Source organism: Cervus canadensis, chromosome 18, assembly GCF_019320065.1.
Source record: "Cervus canadensis isolate Bull #8, Minnesota chromosome 18, ASM1932006v1, whole genome shotgun sequence".
Classification (NCBI taxonomy): Eukaryota; Metazoa; Chordata; class Mammalia; order Artiodactyla; family Cervidae; genus Cervus; species Cervus canadensis.
Genome location: NC_057403.1, coordinates 36705593 through 36729681, shown reverse-complemented (window position 1 = coordinate 36729681; position 24089 = coordinate 36705593). Strand labels below are relative to the sequence as shown.

The window sequence follows — 24089 nt, the reverse complement described above, 5'->3', positions numbered from 1 at the left end:
GCTGACCTGATTGAAATCCTGGCACTGGAATCAGGCTCTGTCTCATCGTGGGAATAACAATACCTGCCTCCCAGGACCATCCTGAGGATTAGAGGGGTCACGCGGCTCACAGGGCTGACCCTACTTCCTTCCAACCTTCCCCTGCTCTTTGCAGGACCTCCCTGACCACCCTTCCCCTGAGGCTGGCCCCTGTGTGCCCTGTTTGCTCTCCTTGACATATAAACTCAGTGGAGTTTGCAGACAAGACAAGCTGGTTCTGTGTGCTGTTCTGTGGGAAGCCAGAACTCACCTGCTTGTAGGCCCCACACTGACCTGTAGTGCCTTCGGATCCTCAGAGGTGGCCTTCACTAACTTGTTCCTCCCACCGTGGCAAGGACTGGACTGGGTCTGATTGCAACAAGGAGACTGGGCTGTGGAGCCAGGATGGACAAAGGAGCAGAGAGCTCCACAGTTTGCAGGTGAGAGAGGAAGAGGTGACTGGCAGGACCTGGGAGGCCATTGACTGCCAGCAGCTGCTCCTGCAGGTGACTGATGATCTGCGGTGACGTGTCACCATGGAGACCTGTGGTTGCTAACCTGTGACCTGCGGCCACCACATCATGAGGAATGGGGCCTTAGACTGCTCAGAGGCCTGAGCTCCATCAGAGCCACTGTGCTCAGGGCTCCCGGGCTGGCTGACCTGCCATCCCCCCTGGGGAGGGCATCCTCAGGAATAGGGCCTGGCCAGGCCTGGTCCTGTTTGGGTGAAGATGCGGGGGATTCGAGGATAGAGAGACACGTCCCCAACAGCTCTTGTGGGTGAGCTGCAGTGGACAGCTCTGTACTGGATGCCTAATGGCACTGGCACTGAGATGCCATCCCGCTTCCATCTCCCTGGGAAGTGGACCTGGCATGTGTGCTGGTCCCCATGGTGAACTGCACAGAGGCCCACAGGGTCCTAGGAGTGCTGACTTTGATTTTACATTTCTCCTGCAGTGAGAAAGTGAGTAAGCCAGATCAGTCCTGCTGGTGAAGGCAAGCCCTGCCCGCTCTGAGGAAGCCCACGCCGTCTTCCGGGATCTCTAAGCCTTGCTCTGGGAACTTCTGAGGATCAGTGAGAGTCAGGTGTTGCCCATGTAGGGCTAGGCTGGACCCAGTCCTCCCTCACTTCCATCTGGTCCTCATGCCTGCTGAGCGCTCTTCCTGGCAGCAGGGTTGAGAGTACTGGAGCAGTGGGATCTCCTCGTATCCTCATCGTGTCCATAGGCTCATGTCTAGGCGGAGCTGGGCCAAGCCACAAGTTTCCTCAAGGAAGGTGGAGAAGACTGCTCCAATACAATTATCAGAATGTGCTCGCCTAGCTGGCAGTGCTGAGATCGGGGCGGCCCATTTCTGCCTGGATGCCTGCTGGGAGGGGTTGGCATGGCAACATGAGCTCTGAGCTGCTGAAACTTGGAGTCAGCTCGTGGCTGGGAGGACACAAAGAACAACGGAAGAGGATGCCTTTCTGAGTGAAGCAGGTCAGACAAATCCGGGCTAATCCCTGCAAGCCAAGTCCCAGAAGCAGACCTGGGGACTGGGGTCCAGTGTCCACACATGTGCTTAGCAACGCCTTCTGCCGACACAGCGGTGCCAGGTAGATGCCTGTTCACCCCTCCAGAGCCAAAGTCCCTGCCTCCCCTTCCTGTAGCCCTCCCCAGACTCCCTGCCCTTCCTACACTCTCCCTCCCTTGCAAACCCCCATCTGCCCATCTCATCAGGCACGTGCCAGTTTGCACACTGGCCCCCACCACCCTGGGAGCTCCCAGTGGAGCCTCAAGCACCAGCACAGGCCCAAATCTTAGCTGGCTCCAGCTCTCTGACTGTGGCGACCCACTTTTGTCTGCCCCGCAGCCATCTGGGTGGGGGGCAGTGAGCCCTACCAGGCCACTCAGCATCACAACCTCTTGACCCCCAACTGCATGGTCACATGACCCTAGCTCTTTCTGGACCCCTCAGGCAAGAGGCCTGCATTTTCTCTGAGATGGAAGCACTAAGAGCCTGAAGCTTCCAGAGCCTTCCTGGAGAGTGAATCCAATTTGGAGGAAAATAGACCTTAGGGCTGCAGAATGAGGCTGAGTCCTGGTGACACCTTTGAGCTTCAGTTTCCCTGTGCCTGAGGCCAACACAGCCCCCAGAGTTTCTAATTAATGGGTTGGCAAAATGCCCTTTTCCTCTCTCTAGACAGTTTTGAGTTGGGTTTCTGCCACTAAAAGGATCCGGTCTAATATCAACCTTCTACTTGATCTTTCTAAAACTTAATTCTCATCAGTTCCCTTCTTGTGCAAACCTCCTGTGGTGCCCCCTGGCCTGCCTGTTGGGCAAAGGGGGAGTCTCTCTCCTGAGTCCCCGAAGGCCTGGCAAGACCTGGCGCCTGTGGTTTGTGCCCCATGAGCATCCCTCAAGAGACAGCCAGACACAAACCCTGGTGTCAGCCATGCCAGGTTCAAGTCCTGCCGATACTGGATAGGGTGCTTGCCTGACTCTGAGCTGCAGTTTCCTCATCTGTTAAGCACACATAGTAACATCTCAGGGTAGTTGGAGATGACAGATGGGCAGCACTTAGCATGGTGCCTCACACATCTCTAGTACAGTCAGCCCTCCGTTTCTGTGTTTCTCAGTTCTCCATATCCATGGATGTGGAACCTGCAGTCACAGAGAGCTGACCTTAAGGGACTTGAGCATCTGTGGACTTTGATATCTGTGGGAGGTCCTGGAACCAATCCCCTGTGGATACTGAGGGAAGACTGTAATATTTTATTACTGTGGTGGTGGTGGTCTCAGTCATGTCTGACTCTTTGCAACCCCATTGGACTGCAGCCCGCCAGGTTCCTCTGTCTGTGGGATTTCCCAGGCAAGAATACTGGAGTGGGTTACCATTTCCTTCTCCAGGGAATCTTCCTGACCCAGGGATCGAACCTGGGTCTCCTGCATTGCAGGCAGATTCTTTACCAACTGAGCCACCAGAGAAGCCCATTTTATTACTACTACTACTATTAATTTCCTTGTTGCAAAGGCCCTGAAGATACAGCTGGAACCGTCAAAGTTTCCTCCTTGTGTGGTCAGTTGCTTGACGAAGTATGCCCTGTTCTCCCACCTGAGGGGCAGGGATGGTGCAGGGGGTGCCGGGGCCTCCATCTCTGGGCAGGGCTGTCTGTTGTGGGCTGCTCGTGCAAGCCCAAGTCACAGGCCTCTGCAGAAGCCAGATGCAGGTAGAGGGGTGATAAAATTTTCAAAAAGAAACTTTCCAGGGGAGCTATTAATGCGTCATGTGGTTTCTGAGAATAGGAACAGGCTGCAAGCAGCTCTGTGGCACTCCTTCAGTCAGCCTCGTCATTTCCATGTCAGAGCTCAGAAAGCCCAGATAAAGTCAATTTCTGCATGACTGGAAAGCAGATCTTAAGCAGGTTGGAGGTAGATGCACCGGGGTACCCCATGCCACCTAGTGTTTGTGGTGCCTCTGGGTTCAGGACCTTGTGCTCCAAGGTCATAGGTCAGTTGCCCTGGGAGTGTGGGCTCCATCGTGGGAGGGGGCTGAGTTTGAAGATCTGGCCACCCAGCCCTTTATATTGCCTGCCATTCCAGAATCATCTATTGGTAACTGAAAAGGGGGCCATTAAGGAGAAGGCTGGATGATGGCTGATATCTAAATCCACACCTGAGCCATCCTGAATGGCATCTTCTCCTCTTCCCATGTACCCTTGTCTTAGGCTCAAGCAGCCAGATCTATCTGCCGAGAGTCTGCTGAGGGCTGGACCCCACACGTGCCCACCAGTCCTGTGCCCTCATGGTGGCTGAGCCCAGGGTAGGGGCTTTGTTGGGGGGTGAGGGCTTCCTGCACGATGAATATCAGGTCTGAGATTGCCCCGTTCACAGGGTCTGCTCCACTTGGCTTTGACAGGACGGGACTGGAGCAGGCAGTTGTGACTACTGGAGAGACCACGTGCGAACAGCCGAGCGTCTGGATGGGCCTGGGCTCTGAGCCTTCTGGGTGCTGAGGTCTACACCTGAGCCTCACCTGGCAAGTGGCCAGAAGCTGGGGATCCTGGAACTCCCCAGCAGGTCACGTCACCTGCCTCAGGTGAGCCCTGGGGTATCTGCTGCGTGACTGACTGAGTACCAGCCCCCAACCAGCTCCCTGCTGCCCAGCGCCACCTCCACCTCAGGAGAGGCCCTCCTCAGGGACCAACACCAGGAGGAACCTCGCTTCTCTCAGGCTCTGCTGTTGAGGCTTCCGTCCCTGCTGCCCTGACACGAGAGCTGATGTTAATGGTTCCTGAGCCGAACAAGGCTGGGAACACACTTCACTTAAGAACAAGTGACAGCATACTTTCTGTGGGAGTAGAGCTTTAAATACAAGTCCACACAAATGGCAGGATTTATGCAGACTCAGTGTTCAGCTGCATTTCAAGTACAGCGTTTCCTCCTGGAATGGTTTGGCCGGCTGAGCGGCATGCGGGCATTTCAAGGCACCAGAGAACACAGATGAAGACAATACACCTCCCTGACACGGCAGGGAGTTGCTAAGATTCTTCTGAAGGGAATCATTTCACATGCAACCTCAGGTTTTCTATGCAAAGAACATTTAACAAACTGAGTCATAGAGAGGAGAATTCATGCAAAGATTAAAAAGCAAATCAGTGCAGATGAGTAAATAAAATCGGGCATCAGCGTCTCACAAGCCTCTGGCATAGCCCTGGGCAGCTGGGCCCAATGGCTGAGTTTCTGGGCTGTGACTGGATCGCACTCACCACTGAGGGCTGAGGCCCTTGTCCTGGGCCCCTTCAGAGATCTTGGGACCCTGGCCACTGCCCTCCTCAGGTCCTCCCTCTGCTCAGGGTACCACAGGAGGCCTTGGCTCTGAAAGAACCAACCAGAAGACCTCCTGAAGGAGGATGGCCCAGCTCAGGCTGAACCATGGACTACTTGCTTAGCGAGGCCGCTGACCTGCCTGGGGGGGCTGTACTGGGCCTGCTCCAGAAGATATGACTGGGAGGGGATTCGGGGCTGCTGTCTGCTACCCCAGGGAGTGGAACATAGAGCTTCATTTGCATAAGACTGTGAATTAGTTTTTGTCCACAGCAAAGCCTCTGGGTTCCAATGAACCCCTGCCTCTCTGGTAGTGGTGCCCTGTCTACACCTGCTGCTGAATCATATACTTCGGAAAAGGGAGAAAAGAACTCTTGGCTGGAGACCACATGTCCCCAGATGGCTGGTGTAGACGTGCTAGTGTAGACAGTGACTGACTTAAAAAGATAAGCATCCTTTGCCTTTGTGAAGATCCAGATAGGCTTTTCTTCCCTTTAGCCTACATCCTGCCTGCAAGCCTAGGAAGCCTTACTTCCTCTGGGCCTACTTTGTGGGCGTCAGGCCAAGACTGCATCTCCTGGTCCCCTTGCAGTGGGGTGGGATTGAGTGACTACCTCTGCCCCGCAAGCTGTGAGTGAAGGCGATGGGTGTCTCAGAGGGGCCAGAGTACTGCACCGCCGGTGAGACAGCTTGGTCCCAGGGGCCACGCTGGGCCTGCAGGGGATGGGAAGAGGGAGCTTTGAGATGAAGCCAGCAGCTTGGGGGGTCAGAGCCTAGGGAGGCTGAGGGTGCTTGGCTTCCATTCCCTGTGAGTCAGAGGCAGCACCCTGACTGCTTGGGGCATTTCACTCTGCCCCAGAATTCCTGGGGGCAGAGCCTTGCTTTCTAGGTATGTATATTTGAGTGTGGGGGTGTCCTTCTAGATGGAGACAGGAAAGTGGTGGGTGGTGGGTGGAGCAAGCAGTGAGCAACAGAGGGAAGTGAGGTGGAGAGAACTGCAAGCAGGCATGAGGGAGACAGGGCCACTCAGGGGTTTGGCCTGACAGCCTGCGCCCTTGGTGGCCACAGTGACCCAGGTTACAGGCCAGGAGGAGACACCAGGGGAGGGGCAGCTGTGGAAACTGGCCCTGAGAGAGGGTCCAATGCATTCACTTGCAGTTTACCCTCGTTGGGTTTGTTTCACTTAAGTGCTTAGAATGTCCTGTTAGCATCCCATTCTGGGTCTCAGAATAGTGAGAGCACACGGTGCGTGCTGGCTGTGCTCTGGGAGGACTGAGTGACCCTCTGGCTGTGACCCTCTGGTAAGCTGGGAGTCTGGGCAGCCCCCAACTTGAGGCTACCTGCACCTTCCCCCCACTGCTGGACAGAAGGTGGACAGGGTGTCTTACTGGCCTTTCTGGTAGAGATTTGGAAAGAAAATTTCCGGAACAGAGATCAGCACCACTGAGAAAACAGTCTATGCAGTGTCAGTGAGATTTGCTCTAAGATAGAGGCCCAACAGGCCTCCGCTGCTTTCCTTCATCTGCCCCTCAGCCTTTCCCCCTGGTCCTGGACCTCTGTTCTTCTCGTTCCCTCCCTGCCCTTGGGACTGCTCTTTCTCTGAGCCCTTTGTTGTTCCCTCCTCCCTGGCCCACCCCCTGGAAGTGCTGGACCTTCCCCTGCCTCTTCTTCTCTTGGTTGACCTTTTGTGGGTCACCTATTCCCAGGTGTCTCTCCTGATCTCTGATCCCATGACTTTAAGTGGTTGACCAGCTCTCCATCTTCTCTTAAAAGTTTATCATTTGTCTTCTTCCACTTCCCCAATACCAGCTCTGTCTCCTGAGTAGTCCTAGGTCCCTGGACCTCTTCCATACCCACCCCCTCCTCTCACTAGCCCATGGTTCTGCCTCCCTAATCCCTGGCATCCATTCCCATTGGCCACACCCAATTCAGGCCTCACCTTGTCCTACCTAGACCCTGTGACAGCCACCACCTGATCTTGGAGCTGGTCTCCCTTCTTGGTCCTTGTGGCAGCTGGTGGCATCTTTCTAAACTACACATAGGACCACATTGCTTGCCCACTAAACTCTTAGTGGTCCTTGCTGACCCCAGGGAGATGCACCTGGCAGGAAAGAGCAGGTGAGGCCCAGCAGCCTGATTGCTCAGTGACCCTACCTACTTCTGAAGTCTCAGGGTATCCCCACCACCACCCAACCTGCGCAGTTTCCCCCCAAGCCCTTCCCATGCTCCATGCCTCTGCTGAGGTGGTTTCCTTGCAGCTATTTCTGCAAAGGGACAAGGCCTCGGCAGAGGCTCAGGGCTTGGAAGTCACGATGATGGTTTTATAACCAACCTCCGCCAGTCCCCTCCTCTGTGGCCCCAGGGGTAACTAGAGACCTTTGACCCGGCCAAACGAGCTGTTTCTCTCCTGACAGCTGGTAGTTTCCGAGCATTTATTACCCATGTGCTGGCTGCAGACCAGAAGGATGACCAGCCTCCCACATGCTCAGATCTACCACGCTAGACAAAGAACCCAAAGAGGGGAGGCTTGAGCAACATTGGCAAATCCCATCCCTCACACAAAGGGAGGGAGGGCTTATTGTGTGTGGCCCAGTGAGGTGTTTGCAGGGCCAGGGACCCTGCCCACATGGTGACACCACCTGCTTGGGAGCTCATCCACCCACTTCAACCTCCAGGCCTGGGGAATTCGAGCTCCTTTTTCCCCTTGCAGGCACTCAGTATTTTATCCCACCACCTGTATGTTGGGCACAGAGTAGGCAGATACTTAGAACCCCTGATGACTGACTGACAGGCGACAGCCCTGCCCCCTGCAGGCCTGGGTGGCTTCAGCAATCCAGCTCATCCTGGGTGGCCCATCAGGACCTCAGATTCATGCTCCCCCTCCCTCCCTTCCATACTGTCTCTCTGTGCGGGGCGTGGGGGGCTACGAGCCAGTCCATGGCAGAGACACGAGGGAGACTAGAAATGAGCCTCAGAGAAGCAGAACCAACATCCACCTCATGGGACATCTGAGCAGATGCTGCACAGAACACACCTCCCAGAGTGAGCTCTTGACATTGAATGGTGCATCTACACGGTACAACCACCCCAACCAGATACCATTGGCTCCATTTACAGATGAGAAAACGAAAACTCGGAAAGTAAACAGCAGTCCCTAAGCGGTGCAGCCTGGTCACTGGATCTCAATTTTACTTTCCTCTCTGCATTTCCACCAAGATTAAATACAAATGATATGCAAACACATGCAAAATATGCAAGTGAGCGCTGTCCAGCACCAAGCCCCCCTACCTCTGGGACAAGTTCACCACACTATCCCCCTTGTCCTGCCTGTTCTTACCCCTCCCTTTTCAGTCCCTGAAGGTTACATTTGTCACCTACCCCCACTGAGCCCTTAATGAAGACCCCAGTAATCTTCCATGTGAACTGCCAGCTTCATCCAGCTCCCTTTTTGTTTTTCCATCTAGTCATCATCACCTTGAACCCCCATATCTCCCTTCCCCCAGCTTGGTGACCTCCCCAGAAACCAAGAAAGCATCTAATCTGCATATTTGGGAGGGAGCAGGTTCTTAAAATGATCTTGCTGTCCTGGCTACTGGACTGATGTTCTGAACTTTCCAGGGGTCTCTGTGTTTCTGGTTTCCACTTTTATTCTAAAGGTTTGAATGATTTCTCTGAGATGGATTCAAGACTAGAATTACAAGGTAAAGTTCAAAACTTCTGATACACATTGCCACACTGCTTTTCTTGAAGGTCATTTGAGAGTGCCTGTTTCACAGTATCCTTGCCAGCTCCAGGTATTAGCATTAAAATTTTTTTTTTTATAGTTCAGTGGGAAATGATATCTGATTATATTTTCCAGAATATTTAAATTGTATTCCTTCATTTTTGCAAAATACTGTGCCTCCGTCTTTTTCCTCCTTATTGAAGGAGTTTGCATTTTCAGTCTCCATAGGTGTGCGTGTGTCAGACATACCCCTTTCTGCAGGCACTGAACCACAGGCTGGGTTCAGAATGGGAGCAAACTCTTTGCCCCAGACTGCTTACCCAAGAACTGTGTTTTCAAACTTTTTATCCAAGAAGCAGAACCTTTTCTCAATCTCAGACAGCACCTCTTTATATAACATGTGAATAAGTAATCTATGAAGGGAGGCCTGAAGGGTCCTCTCCCATCTCCCTCTCCCTTCCAGAAGCCCCTCATACCTGAGGAGCCGCCGCTGGGAGCTTCTCGTCTTTCTGGCAGAAGAGGGAGCACTCACTTCGGAGTCAAGGACCTGAAAAGAAATGAACGGTTCACAGACGTGCCTGGAACTCAACAGTCACCCAGCAGCCCAGTACAGGTGAGCCAGGTACAAAGACCGAGGGGCCGCACCTGTGCAGGAGGCACCGCCACACCCTCCACGTCGCCAAGGAGAGGGTGTGGGCCCCGCGGTCCCCACGAAGTTCAGCCAGAAGGGGTGGGGGCGGAGGTTTGTGGGACAGACAGGCTGGGGACCTGCGGGTTGACAGGTGGGGAGGGCTCTGTGGGTGGGAGGCATGAGGCTTCCCTGTGAACAGCTGTGCTGTTCCAGACCAGGCCAGAGCTGTGCAGCGTGAGGGGCGGGGAGAGGCGAATTCAGAGCGCCAGCAGCGGGGCCTGGGTTTGATCTGATAACTGAAGCTAGAACAATCAGAGCTCTTCCCAGGAACTTTGTATAATCTCAGCCTCACGAGATACCTGAGGGCGGGGGGAGGGGGGGTGGAGAGCTGAACCCAGACCCGGAAAAAGAGGGGCCGTGGCTACTGGGACAGGGGTGGGTGGGAGGAGGAAGCCGTTTGGCAGCAGATAAGGAGTTGAAGAGACAGACCGGCAGAGGGAGGGCTCGGCGGGGACACTTCGTGAACCCAGTGGGGTCTTCGGAAGGGGGGCGTTTGGGAGGGCACTCGTGTGCGCGGAGACCTTTAGACACGAAGCCACCGGCTGCCCCCATTCCCTGCTGACCCAGTCGGTGGATCGGGCGGGCCCAGACACTCACGCCCCTGGAGGGTCTCTTGGGCCCGGGCTCGCTCTCTGGCCCCGCCCCGCCGTTCTAGCCCCGCCCCGGCCTCAGGTGCCGGACCCGCCCCGATTTCTGGTCCCGGCTCCTGGGCCTCGGACACTGCCTGGCCTGACTCTCTGGCCCCGCCTCCTGAAACCTGGCCCTAGGCAAGAGCTCTCTGGCCGCGCCCCCTGGCCTCAGGCAGAGTCCTAGCTCTTTAGTCCCTCCTTCCAACCCCAAGTCCCGCCCCCGACTTTCCAGCTGAATCCCTGGCTTTTTGTCTCCGCCCAGCCCGCACCCCGCGCGGAGCTCGTTGGTCTTCCACTCTCTCAAGCCAGTCCTGCTGCCGGCGGCGCAGAGCCCTCTTAACCACCCTCCCATCGCAGACAAGGCAGACGTCACTCACTCCCCAGGGTCCCTGTGGATCAGCCTCTGTCCTTTAGTTACACTTATTTTGCAAATCACCCAAGTTGTTTCAGAGGAACCTGAAATTTGTGTCCCAAGCCCTCTGCCCTCAAGCCTGAGTAGAGCTGGAAGGTGTGTCTTCTCACTTGGGAAATAGTTGGCGCCCTCCTGATTAGGGTTCCACTGGAAAAGCTCCAGTGAGACCAGTATTCTAGTTGGCTGAAAGGTCTTGGACAAGTCATTTAACTTCTGAGCCTCAGATACCCCGTCCCCTGTAACAGTGGGGGTCACTACAGGGTCTTGGATGATCATGGCCAGGACCAAGTGAGCACAGGGACTGATGTTACCAGATCAGAGTGGGAAGAAGGAAGCCAGAGGAGCCCTAGGTCCTCACTGTGCAGGAGGGGGCCCTTGTTTCCATGGGGACACCCTGGCTTATTTCCTGGCTTCTTTTCCTGAGTTTCCTGATGAGCTTATTTCCTTGCCAGTCTTCCCGCTCCACCTGTGGTATGGGGAGTCCACTCTGCTGAGAGGTTAGAGGATGGCCTACTGTCTTGGCCTCCAGGGGCTGCCTTGTCCCCTGTGCCCTGGATGCCGGCCTCCTCACCGTCAGTAAGTTGATAACCCACCCTCTCCTCTCTCTTTCACCCTCTCACTGGGCTGACCTGCCCCTAGACCACAGGCTGGCATGCATCTGGAAGTGGACATAAAAGAGGCATCCCTCTCCGGAGCCTTCCCAACCTGTGTGGCTCTCAGCTCCCACCGCCTTCTCCGCGAGCAGTGAGGAGCTCGCACCTCGTCTCTCAATGAGAGGTTTGTTAAAGAGGGTCTTTGTCCTTAGATGTTCCCCATCTTATCCCCCATAGGCTGCATAGCATCTCTCCCCTCCCAGACTCTTCTGAAAAATCCCCTGTGTGTGTTTTTTTTTTCAAAGTAAAATTAAATGACAGGAACTAACTATTTAGGGAGGGTTTCCTGAGGGGAAGTGGAATCTCTGCAACCTTGAGATTACAGGACCTTTTCTTTTCTCAAAAGAAAAACATGTCAGAGCACTGGTATTCTGAGCCAGACCTTGTTTTGAAATATGCTCCCCTCTGTCCTTTAACAAACTACAGCCTTTCCCCCTCTTTGAAAATAAGATCACATCAAGTCAGGGATTAGAAATGGGAAAAATTCAGTCAGAACCTCCCTCTGCCAGTTATACATCTCAGTACACTCCTAGGCGAGCAGAATCAGCTCCCACTACAACCCAGCTTAGCATCATCATTCAGAACGCACCGGTAGGAAATGGTGAAACAGAAGGGCCTTTCATCCTGAGTGAGCGAGGCCTGCAGCACTGCTCTCCTAGCTCCGGAAGCTGGCGGTGTCTGGGGCCAGTGGAGTCAGGGCCTGTTGCTTAAATAGGCAGTGGGAGGGTCTTGTGGGGGGGTGGCGGGCATGGAAAGTGGGCCATTTACCCAGCACAGCCAGGCAGTGTCTGCCGAGCCAGCAGTGGTCCTAAGCACGCGCCTGCCTGCTTGTCCACCGTGAGCCTCAAGCCCACAGGCCCCTAGACCACAGACCAGCACCTGGGATGACCCCTGATGGACGTGCTGCTCCAAGTGAGACCACGTGCCCAGATGCACGGAGCTTGGTCCGAGTTCCTGGATACCTCTACCTGTCCTGAGACACAGCCTGCCTGGGCAGCAGAACCAACTGTGGAGTTGGATGGACCTGCTTCCAAGACCAGTAAGTAGTGGGCATCAAGCAGGGCATCTCACCAAGTCTCCATTTCTACTTTCTTGAAATGAGGATAATAACACTGACTTCATAGGTTCAGAAATAATGTTTGCAAAGGTTCTAGCACCAAGGAGGTTGATTTATTTATCCACATGATGATGTTGGAGTCAGGTTACTTTCAACAAGGTTCACGCCCAGAGAGGTTTGGTAACTTACACAAAGTCACACAGCCCTTTAGCTGAGTGTCAGAGTCAGACTTCATGCAGACCTGAGACTAAGTTAGGTTGGCAGAAATCCCTTGAGGTGAGGATAGGAAGCAACTGCTGACCTTGGGGAAATGTCTTGACTGAACTCTGGTGAAGGAGTTACCCCTAGAAACCCAACACAGAGATAAGGGAAGAGGCATGGCTGGAAAGGCAAGCTGAGATGGCCAGTCTATGCATTTGGTTGGGACCTTAGCAGGGTTGCAAAAGTATCCCAGAATAACTACTAGGTGTGACTGGTGAGAGGAGTTTGTTTCTTTTCACTTGTACAGAGCAAATGTTGTTTCAGCATAACTAATATATAGGTAGAATTGCACGTTTTCCCCTCAGGTTCAGCTTCAGCTCTCAAGATGTTAGTCCTTTCGTCATTTTAATTTCAAAAGAACCTCTCTGCCTTCATTTCAGCTTACCAGATAATTTATCATTCAAAAATATAACTGGCAAATGTTTCTTTCTTTCCTTGAGAGTCAGACTTGGAAGGCACAGTGTGTGTACTTTAGTTCTAGGCTGAACTGTTTTTTCATCTCTGGAAACTTTTCTTGTATTATTTCTTTCCAGATGTTTCCCTCATCATTTACCCCACCCCATTCATCACTCTGTCTCCTATTTTTTGGGCTTCGACCCCATTTCCCATTTTCCAAATCAGTTATTTACGCTTCTCTTTTGTTTTCTGTGTCTCCGTTTCTGGCTGGATGTTTTCCTTTATCCTCAACATCACTGTTTCCTTTGTTCTTTTGTTTCAGTTATGCAAACTGCTACATCCAGATGTTTTCAGTTCTTTTATAGTCATGGAATTACAGCCATTTGTTGTTGTTGTCATTCTGATCTGTTCCCGTTAATAGTATTTTGGTTATGTATTTCTTTCAAAGTAGTTACTACTAAGTTCGCCTTACTTGCTCCGGAGGCTTTGCAGATTCCATCATCTAAAAAACAAGTTAATTGAGGTTTCTTGAGGGTCCACTGTGTGGAGACAGGCTGCTCAGCACCTAGCTTGTGGTAACTGCTTCCCTTTCAAGTTTAACTCAGAACTGTGCAGTTAGAGCTGCTTTGAGGGAGATTCTGATTAACTAAGATTTATTATATCTTGTTTTTAAAAAGATGTTCTATGTGCAATGTACTAAGACTTTTTTTTTTTTTTTTTAAGGAGTGGGAAAATTAGGGCTAAGGGAAATAAAGGTGGAAAAAACATGGAGCAGAGATGGGAGGATGGAGTGAATGAGGGGAGGGTCTTGATTCTGACCTCAGACGGGCACAGAGGGGATTCATTTTATGACTAAAACCTGTCCTTTTGATGTTTGTTGCTGTTGACCCTTCAAGTTCTTACTTGAACGGCTGCAGCACAGAATGGCTCCCTGGTGCAGCTCAGTCTGCAAGCCCCCAGGGTGGGAAACGCTTTTTTGTTTTGTTCCCAATAGGAATAGAGTTGAAAAGAAACAGAGGTGAGATATATTCGTGTCGTGTGCGCGGCTGCATGTAAACACTGGAAGTTACCACCTGCTCGTCTTCCAAAAGTCAGTATTGATTGAGCAGCTAATTAGCTGTGTATTTCCTGTGCTCTAAATTGGATTATTTCCCTGTTTTGGGGTGGCAAGTGTCTTCTGGGTGGGGGCTCTCTGTTCCCATGGCGCGCCAGGGTGGCCTCATTTCACACCTCTCAGGAAACAGCCTTCCGAGTGACAGGTTGATTGCTGTATGGGTGGTTACCAAAAAAGATCTTGTTTTATTAGCTGTTTGTCTTGCAAAGTGAGATCAGCATTTTTTTTTTTTTTAAACTTTATCAAAATGTCATCGTCCTGGGATTTGAGAACTTGCCCTCTGGTTTCAAGGGAAGTTTGGCAGATCCCACAGGTAAAGAGCTGTAATGTCAGAGTCTCACTTGAGTCCTTGAGTAATGAGCTTGGCCGTGGCCGCCAGCCTGGGCTCTCTCCTGGTGAGGGGAGGGTACCCAGGGCCAGCTGGGCACCAAAGGATGTTGCCAAACCTCATCCTGGTGCCTGAAATGCTGCCTCCCCCCTTTTATTTTAATGCATCAAGGGAACATAAAAATCAAGAGATTCATGCACATTAATGCCCATGTGTAGGTAATTTTGCTTTTCTGTTTGAGGAAGAAATAGAAAACATTCCACTTACTTTTTTTTTACAGTAAAAACATGAAAAGACCCTGATGCTGGGAAAGATTGAGGGCAGGAAGAAAAGGGGATGACAGAGGATGAGATGGTTAGATGGCATCACGGACTCAATGGACATGAATTTGGGTAAATTCTGGGAGTTGGTGATGGACAGTGAGGCCTGGCGTGCTGCAGTTCATGGGGTCGCAGAGAGTCGGACACGACTGAGTGACTGAACTGAACTGAACTGAAAAACAAGGAAATATATTAAACAATTTAAAAAGTATTTGGTTTCCTACTGGTGGCACTTAAAGAAGAGAGAAAGAGAGGAGATTGAAAGCAGTGGAGGGAAGGCAGGGGCCAGAGTCCTGGCCCCAGGGATACCGCCTCCCCCTGCCCCCTGCCCTCCCTGCTCCCAGCCCCACAGGACAGGCCCGGCCCCTGCAGTCTTGTGGGCAGAGACTTGTTCCTTGGCCTCTTCCTCTCCCTCACCTTGTCCTGTCCGGAGGCAGTCCCTCCCAGCTCTGCTGCCCATTTTCAGTCCCTGCTTCCCCCTTCTCTGGCTGTCATCTCCACTCAGGCCTCCTCATTTCTTGCCGGCATGGTGGCACAGCCCCCATGTAGGCCACACAGCCTACGTGTGGCCCCTTCATGCTCCAAGTCCTAGCCCGTGACCCCCACCACAAGCAGTCTGAGTTCCTCCTGCCCTTGGCCAGCGCCTCAGATCTCCCTCCACACTCAGAAAATCCGCCTCCCTTGCCTGATTTGGGGGCCCTGCCCTCCACAGCCTCGTTTCTGCCATGGATGCATTCGGATGGCCTCAGCCTGTGGCTCTCCCCTTGCTGGAACACGCCATGCTCTTTCACGCCTCTGTGCCTTTGCACATGCTGTCCCTGTTCTGGAACACCCTCCCCAGCTGGTCTAGCCGGCACCCAGCCTCTAAGGTTCAGCACTGCAGCTCTCAAGCCCCTCCCTTCAGTCGCCCCCCCACTGGGCTTTGTGCTGGCAGCCCAGAGCCCCCAAAGCAGCAAGCACTGAGCCCAGTCCCTGAGAGGCACCCAGGGAACCTTGGTTGAAATAATAAAATGGTTTCGAGCCAGGTTCAGTTCCGGAAATTCCAGAAGGTTCAGTTCCCTCTGTACTTTCCAGGTGGCACAGCAGGAGCTGTGAGAAAACTCCCCACTGTTTGAACTAGTGCATTGATTAGGCTGCCTTAAGGTGAAAGGACCCATGTGAGCTCCCGCGTGTGGCGGCAGTGCCTAGCGCCTGCGGCTGGCTGAGGTCGCACCATCACCATCGCCCACGTTTAGGGGGCACCCACCGTGCTGGGAACTGTGTTGAGGATATTGCATGCGGAACCACTTGTTTAATTCTCTAAACAGCCTGGGAAGGTTGGGTATTATTGTTCCCATACTTGGAGAGGGAAACAGAGGCTTGGGGAGGGTAAGTGACTTGTCCGAGTCACACAGCTAGAGAGTGGCAGAGCCCAGATTCTGTGGGGAAGACTTATCAATGGCCCCCTCCTGGCTCAGGTTTTGACCCCCCACCCAGGACTCCCGAATGCCACAGAGGCATGTGCAGTCCGGGGACAAACACCCCAGGGGTCTGGGAAGCCTTGTAGCCTCCATCCTCCCGTCTCTGATGCCCTCCTCCCCTGTCCCCCGGGGAACTTAGCACCAGAGTGTGGACGGGGCTGTTGCCTTGGACAGACAGCTGGTGAGGCTTGGAAGAATAGAATAGAACTAGAGCCAGATAGAGCTCTAGTCAGGGGCCAGGGAGGGTTTGAGGGGACATGCTGGCCAAGCTCAGTTTATCTTACCTGTGCCTTCAGACTGGCCCCCCACCATCTGTTCTCACCCAGAAACCAAAGTGATCTTTCTGCATGCAAACCTGAGCACCTTTGAAGCTTAACACACTTTCATTGCCCCCAGAATAAAATCCCTGCCCTGAGCCCACTGTCCTCTCCCAATTCATTCTCTGCTAGTCTCCTCCTCTGCTTGTGGAGGAGGACTTTCCTCTGTTGTCCGTGTCTCTCTGAGGGCAGGCCTTTCCTCACTCTGTCCCCTTGTGCTGGAAGTCCCCCCACCTTGTTTGGCTGGTAGCTCCTCAGCTGAAAAATCTCCTCCTCAGGGAAGCCCTCCTGATTTCCCCCAGTGTTCAGTATTAGGGCCTCCTGCAGGGAGCATTAGTGCTCCCAGCCCTGCCTCCCAGGTGAGCTCTGAAGGGGCTGGGACCTAGCCACCTGCATACTGACAAGGCCAAGGGGACTGACACGTGGGGGCAGCAACATACCCCAAGTGTGACCCTCCAGAGAGAGATGCCAAATCTGGTTGCAGGATGTTGGGGTCTTATGGTGGGAGGGGGATTGTCGAAGAGGCAGTCAGTGCCTGGAACGTACAGGGCTGTAGCCACGTGGACCCCAAGCTGAAGCCACAGCTGTGGACACCATTCTCGAGGAAGGCAGGGGGAGGAAAGAAAGAGGTCAAGGACAGACCTGAAGACTTATCCCATTTTTGGCTTGGTGAGGAAAGAGGAGCCAAAAAGAGCACTTGGGAAAAGGTGGAAGAATGCAGAGGAAAAAAAAAAAAAAGGTAGCTAAGATATAGCACTGTTTTTATTTAGTTCTCAGATAGTCTTAATGTTTTTTGTTTCCCTTAGAATAGCTGAAACAGGAGGGCCCTACGTGGCAGTCCCTGGGATGAGAAAGCCTTGTGTCAAAGCTGCCGCCGAGTCCCTCTCTATTTTTACCTTCCTCACACTACCTCTTTGAGCCTGGAGGAGGCATCCTGGCCTGAAGTGGCCCAAGCTGGCGTCTCCGAGGCAGATTCAGCCAGCCCTCAGCTCGTTCTCCAGAAACCACCACCAAAAAGCCAGGTATTCACTTTTCTTGACCAGAAATAAATGCGTTAGACAGATGTCCACAGGCAGTCTTGAGGGATGTGAACACAGAATCACCCCATAAATTTACTTTTGTGTCCTTTCCTTAGTTCAAAGTTGGGGTTTTTTGTTTGTACTAGTTACATTAAAATTGGACAGTAATTAATGTCCTTAAAATAGAATGTCCGTATTCCCAAGCTTAGAAAGGAAAACCACCTAGAAGAAAAAATGTGGATGCATGTGAATGCCATTCCATCAACCACGGTGGCTTTCATCAGCCTCGACTGGGAGCCCTGCCCAGTGGGGTTTGCGGTATAGCAGTCCAATGTCTGTGGTCTCTTTTCACCCTGTCCTCCCCCCCATACCCCCACCCCCAGGCTCCAGATCAAGGGAGCCTTTGACATATATGGCCTGGAGCCCTCAGGGTGCGCCAACCTCTCATTACATTTCTTTTTTTAAATATTGATAAACAATTCCTCTGTTGATTCAAATGTTTTTAAACACCGAGCCTGCAGCTTCTGGCTCAGGACAGACAGAACAGATCCTCCAGGCCTCCTCGGGCCCCGAAGCTTCTCCCCCAGCTGCCTGGGCTCTCGGCCTCTCACTCGACCGCTGAAGGAAGAAAACTGTCCCTCTGGCTTCCCTGGTGGCTCAGCTGGTAAAGCATCTGCCTCCAGCATGGGAGACCTGGGTTTGATCCCTGGGTCAGGAAGATCCCCTGGAGAAGAGAATGGCTACCCACTCCAGTATTCTTGCCTGGAGAGTTCCATGGATGGAGGAACCTGGTGGGCTATATAGTCCATGGGGTCAGAAAGAGGTGGACATGACTGAGTGACTAATGCTTTAATTTACCTGGATGGGGGGTGGGGGTGGGGGTCACTTCAGGATTCAAAATCAGGCCTGGCTGGGCTGCAGAGTAAGGCTCATGTCCTGCAGGTGGGGACTTCTGGCCTCTCTGTCTAGCTGGGCTCCTACTCTGGGTTCAGGGTGGAGGTGGGGAGGGTGAGGCGGAAGGGGCCAGCTTCCACTGCCCGGTGGCCTGATGCTACACTGCACATATGTTACCACCTTGCTTCCTGAATGGGGTGGTCCCTGGTCCCACAGGTTTGTATGTAAACAGGATGACAGTGGGGTCCCCCCATTCTCCCCACCATGGGAAGGAGGGGAGGGGGAGTGGGGGGACCCCTTCTAGTCCCACAGAGTCAGAAGAGCTAAATGCCATCCATCCCATCTTGGGGACACTGACATACCAGGACCCTCCAGGCCCAGGCTCCCCCAGACGTAGCTGACTGCACTGTGGAGGGAGGGTGGTGGTCCCCGTGGCCCCTGGATGACTCAGAGCCCACTCGGCTGCTCCTTGCCCAGACTGCCCAGTTCCCTGTCCTTATTGATCAGAGGACTTGACCAGCAGCCGGGTATCAACGTCGCTTCTGAAATGACCACGTCCAGAGAGGAGCGCCTTGTTACAAACGCAGCAGGTCGGTGAGGCCTGGGATACCGCAAAGCCCTTGGCTTTGTGGGGCTGAGGCCGAGTTCCTGACGTTGCCACACCTCCCCATTTGACATCATAGCAGGTCAACTACTATTGTTAACCATTTTACAGATGAGGAAACTGAGGCCCAGAGAGGTAAAGCACGCTGCCCGAGATCGCAAGGGAGGAGTTGGGATTTGAACCCAGGTCCATCTGATTCTGAAAGCAGAGAGCTTCTCAATCTGTCCTGTCACAGAGCATCCTGGTCTCACCTCCTGCCTTTGGCAAGTCTCTGGAAGGGGGCACCCTCAGATGTCAACATCAGGGGTGATGTGGTCCTGGGTGAGGGTCAAGGGCTCTTGACAGCCATGGTGATTCTTGTCAAGTCTTGCCCAGGTCTTCTTGGATGTCCTCCTTAGTTGGGGGACATGTTAGCGTGACCCATCTGGGTTGCAGTTTAAGAAGCAATCGTGATCAGCTTGGTGACCATCAGGCCTTTCTGCTACATGCCAGGAAATGGACCTAACCCTGTTATAGGGTAAATCAGATATAATCAGCTGCTAATTCAATGGAGTGACTCTATCGACATTTATCAAGATACAGAAGCTGGTCCAGTGAGTTAGACAACAGTGATGGTTGGATTAGACTCATAAGAAGAACCAACCAGTACTTTCTGAGAGCTTTAAAAAAAATTAATTGGAAGAGACAAACTTTCTCAGTGCCATACGTTATAGTTATACACAGTCATGTGTCCCGAATGTAGATGGGAGTGACTTTCAGACTGGCCACGTGTACACCTGCAGCCTCATCCTGCTATGGTCTCATCTTTCCAGTCCTGACAGAGGTGCTTAGACCCCTGGAACACTGCCCTATTCAAAACCGAAGCTGGGAGATCAGCCAGTAAGTGGGGCTGGCCCCTCCGTTTCTGTGCCTGAGGATCATAAAATTCTCAGCCATGGAGTTCATGGACATAGAAAATGTCTGACCAGCTCTGAGTGGGAGAGAATTTCTCTGCTAACTGGTGGTTTGGGAGTCACATAGGCCAGATCATAATCAGATTAGTGAGGATTGATTGGATCTGTTACTTCCAGATTAGATTGAAATTTTTGTCCCCAGTTTGTTCTGGACTGCCAGCCCAGCTGACCAGCAGGGAGTGATCCAAGACCCTTCTCTGCAAGCTCACGGAGGTGGTGGCTACTAAGAGCCAACAACATCCCTCAGACTCCTACCCCAGCCTCCCTTTGCTGCAGAAGCCTGCCTTCTAGACCCCTCTGCAAGGAAGAACACTCCCCACCCACACCAGGGCCGGCTAGTGACTTTCCTCTGATCCATCAAGTCCCTCTTTAGGGCTGTGCTTCCCCAGCTCCTCTCACAGTTGGTCAGGTCTAACTCCTAGAATAAATATCTCATGCCATCATGTTTGTATGGTTCTGCCTTCCTGACTGAGCCCTGAGCGATACAGCACCCTCAGTGTGTCTCCCCCATAAAATGGGGGTGGTGTGAGATATACCAGGCCTTAGAGGAGGATTGCATCCAGGTGCTAAGGGCTGTGGGCCTGGGATTGATCCTGGCAGGTACATTTGTCACCATCTGAGGACAAGCTGAGGATTTCCCGGGTGGTGCTAGTGGTAAAGAATCTACCTGCCAGTGCAGGAGATGCTGGAGATGCAAGGTTCTATCCCTGGGTTGGGAAGATCTCCTGGAGAAGGAAATGGCAACCCACTCTAGTATTCTTTTCTGGAGAATCCCATGGGTAGAGGAGCCTGGTGGGCTACAGTCCATAGGGTTGCGAAGAGTCAAATACAACTGAGCATAAGGAGTAAGAGGACAAGCTTTAGGCCAGAATCATTTCTCAGTTGGGCTTTAGTGTTCTGGCACCGGTGGTGGGAGCCCCACGGAGCAGGGCTCACGTGAGCTCGGCAGACATGGTCCTGCTGGTGGTGGAAGGTGTGGGTGGCCTTCCAAAGGTCTGACTGGTTGCCCAGCCTGGTGGGCACTGTAACTGAGTGTTAAAGGCAATGGCTGGGCAGAGCCTTTCCTTTCGGATGCTGGTATCTCAGTCCAGGACTCACCCCCAAGTTGGCATATCATTCCCCTGAAAGCCAGTGTGTGCTGAGTTAGGAGGCTTCCAGGAAGATGCTGAGAAGGGCAAGAATGGCTCATTAGGACTGGGACCAGCTTTGCTGACTTGCTGGTGAGGAGGCTTTGTTCCTGGAATGATGAGGAGCTAGTCTTGCCTCTTTGAAGCTGGAGATGAGATTTGTAACCATCGCCTCTATCCCAGGGGCCATCCACACAGCACACCCGTCCACTATATTCAGGTCCCTGCTCAAACGTCATCTCCTTGACATGGCCTCTACCACCCTATATAAAATAACACTCTTTCCACCACTCTCTATGCCCTTACCTGGCTCCATTTTCCTTTCCCGAATATCACCGTTGCACACAGTATGCAGTTCTGTATTGTCTTTCCTCCTCCAATAGGAGGTAAATCCCATCAAGGCAGGGACTGTGTCTGTCTTGTACCCCATGATCACCCAGAACAGCGCCAGCTTATAGCAGTTGTTGTTTAGTCACTCAGTCGTGTCCAACTCTGTGACGCCATGGACTGTAGCCCGTCAGGCTCTGTCCATGGGATTTTCCAGGCATGAATACTGGAGCGGGTTGCCATTTCCTTCTCCAGGGGATCTTCCCAACCCAGGGATCCAACCCGTGACTTCTGCATTGGCAGGAGGATTCTTTACCACTGAGTCACCAGGTTCATAGCAGACACCAGTGCAAATTTGCTGCAGGTCAGAACTGCCTTCTGTGTAAAGAAAAGTGTCCTGATCTCCCCTCCATTTGTCTTTCTCCTCCTAACCCAGAGGAAGGCTACTGCTTGGAGTCAGGAAGGCTGCTTTGATGGGTTAGGTACCAAACAGGAGTTCTCAACATCCAGGGTTTTTGAGTTTTTTAAGTCTTTTTTTTTTTCCCCCTAATCACTACTCTTGATCATGGAATCTGTGACCATTTTGGAAGTGGATTTGGTATGATTAAATTCTTTCCTAGCTTAATTCTTTATGGAAAACAAAAGTTTTAAATGAAGTGGGTTAGAGTGAGTTTGCTGATGTTTGATCATCTGTAGGATAATTCACCCCGGCTTCCCTCAGCCCCAAGGCTGGGCCAGCACCCTGAAGCATACGTCACTGGATCCTCCTAAGTGGAGGAGAGAAGATCCCCATTTTTACAGAATGCCCATAACTGAATGGGCCGAGGCCCTTGAGGAACTCTCAGAACACCTGGGGGGTTCACTCTGCAGGGAGTGCCAGTCCTGAGATGAGGGGCAGCAGGCCACCCCTGGCCTGGTTACCATGTTTCCTCCTGGAGTACCCACAACCACAGCTCAGCAGATGCAAGGGTGAGTGTGCAAGGCTGGGTAGGGGGGAACCTTTAGTAGTGGGACGCTGGACGAGTCTAGGTCCCTCAGGAGCAGGAGGCGAGCACCTGTGTCTCTGGACCACCTGCCATGAGGTTCCCGCCCACAGAGGCTGTGCGCAGCGCAGCTCAGTACAGAATCAGGGGGATCACGACTGCCTGAAACGCTGTTTCCAAGAATAGAGCATAGACAAGAACGCTCTCTGCCCGAATTGGAAATGAAAAGGCACTGGTACTTGGTGGGGCCCCTCCAGTGACTTGGAACACTCTGCGGGAGACCTTGTTCTTGGTGACACCGGAAGTGGGGCAACTGCTGTAACCTTGGTCACATGTGTGCAGACTTGTGAGGGCCTGTGGGCCTGGCTGGGATAGACCCTGGCTCTTACCCAGACACTTAGAAAATGGGATTTCCCTCTTCTGATGATTTGATTTTTAACTTATTTCTGGAATCTGTAGCTTTTAGTGGAGACCTACATCTGAGGCACTATGGGTAGAGACAGCGAGGTTACTTCCTCCCAAGGCAGGTGTTTTGATAAAGGTTTGGGGTCACATCCTTAGGACTCATGGCTGCCCTGTGTCTTCTGTTCCCATGGCAGGACCACGTGGTTCCCAAGACTGCCTCCTTCATGAAAGGAGACACGCAAAATCATTCTGTCTGGGAGGCCTTATGTTCCTCTCTCATCATGAGGAGCCAAGCTACACTCAGAAGAAAATAGTGACTAGGAGGAAAACATGTAGCCTGAAAGGCCTTTTCCTCTTTTGGAAATGTAAGTAAACATGGCCAGGGCCCTGGAGAGATGCCATCTCAGCCACAGGATGGCACTCCACAGGGGCCACCCTTTCATAGTAAAACCCCTGGTTCACACCGCCTCCTCACTGTGTACAGTTTGGGGGCTCATGTGGGCAAGTGCCCCTCACCTCAGAGAGTGGAGATCCAGTCATCCCTCAGCCCTCAATCCAAGACTTAACAACAGCCAACACAGGTGGAGCCCTGTGTTTATGCTGGACATGGCGCCAAGGGGTTCACCTCACTCTGTGTTTAACCCTGGTCCCGTCCCAGAAGCCCTCAGCGGTCACAGCTTTAGCCCTTGGTCAGCAGCAGGGCTGGGGTTTCAAGCCCCATGGTTCTAATGCTGGAGCCTGTGATCTTAGCCCGTCTGCCATTCTTCCCATGGGGCCTGTCGGATGATTCATTTCTTATTCTACACCCAGAGACAATGAGGCGTAAACCAGAATAAAAGGGGGCTATTACGATACCACTACTTGCCGTTTATCTAAATTAGGTAATAAATCACAGAGCCACTTGGAACACTATACACGTCAACCTCCTGAGTGTTTAGTTATCACTTAGTGCCATTTGATGGTGCCTATGTATAATTAACACTTTCATCTAGTAAATATATTTCCATGAAATGGAAAAGTGAAAGAGAAGATACACTTAACCTGCCCCTCCTCTGCCTTGGAGACTGGGCACAATCCCCTGGCGGTGGTCGGCTGGGGTGGCTCAGGCTGGTGAGTGGGCATGCTGGCATTCCCAGCCCTCTCCAGCCCGGATGGTGTCCTGGGAAGGGGGACGGCTGTTGCTGAGGTAGCAGCAGGCCCAGCTGAGCCCCACGGAGCTTGCCGCCCATTCATCAGCCTCAGCAGGATTGGACATCTGCCGCTGGCATTTCCAGATGTTTGCCTTTATCACACGTTGATGTGGCTCAGTGTTTTCATTAAGGGCCTCATCAAAAGCTCTAGCTGGTTGGGAACACGTATTGTTCATTTTATTTGAGTTCCTTATCATGTTTAAAATGTTCCAGGCGCCATTAGGAGACACAAAAGCCTCAGAAAACACAGTTTCAGGGGGCGGGAGCTCACCGTAGCATGGAGGAGACACGGCCACCAACATTTACAAACATTTGCTGAACAGAATCAGCTGTTAGGCATGAAAGTCGCTCAAAGCAGCACAGCAGAGGACGGGGTGGCGGTGGTGGTGGGGGGGGTG

The 24089-nt window shown here is 52.6% G+C and overlaps 1 protein-coding gene and 2 long non-coding RNA genes across 7 annotated transcripts in view; 2 read left to right on the top strand and 1 right to left on the bottom strand.

Moving 5' to 3' along the window:
- The window catches only part of SMPD3 (sphingomyelin phosphodiesterase 3), an 83466-nt gene that overhangs the window by 17340 nt on the left and 42037 nt on the right, over positions 1-24089 (bottom strand). The window contains exons 1-2 of one of the 3 annotated variants that reach the window (XM_043435472.1): positions 23018-23029; positions 9028-9098 (exon numbers count right to left, since the gene is read on the bottom strand). The gene's annotated coding sequence lies outside the window, so the exon portion shown is untranslated. Of the gene's footprint in view, positions 1-9027; positions 9099-11525; positions 11618-23017; positions 23030-24089 lie in introns of those variants that run through there. The other 2 variants (XM_043435470.1, XM_043435469.1) reach the window with 2 other exon arrangements.
- Positions 139-4140, top strand: LOC122420372. The gene is made up of 3 exons (XR_006263276.1): positions 139-458; positions 976-1615; positions 3920-4140. It is a non-coding gene; the product is annotated as an uncharacterized LOC122420372 (long non-coding RNA).
- Positions 11733-24089, top strand: part of LOC122420371 — a 52028-nt gene continuing 39671 nt past the window's right edge. For all 3 annotated transcript variants that reach the window (XR_006263275.1, XR_006263274.1, XR_006263273.1), the window contains exons 1-3: positions 11733-11975; positions 16996-17211; positions 22696-22866. This is a non-coding gene — a long non-coding RNA (uncharacterized LOC122420371). The remainder of the gene's footprint in view (positions 11976-16995; positions 17212-22695; positions 22867-24089) is intronic.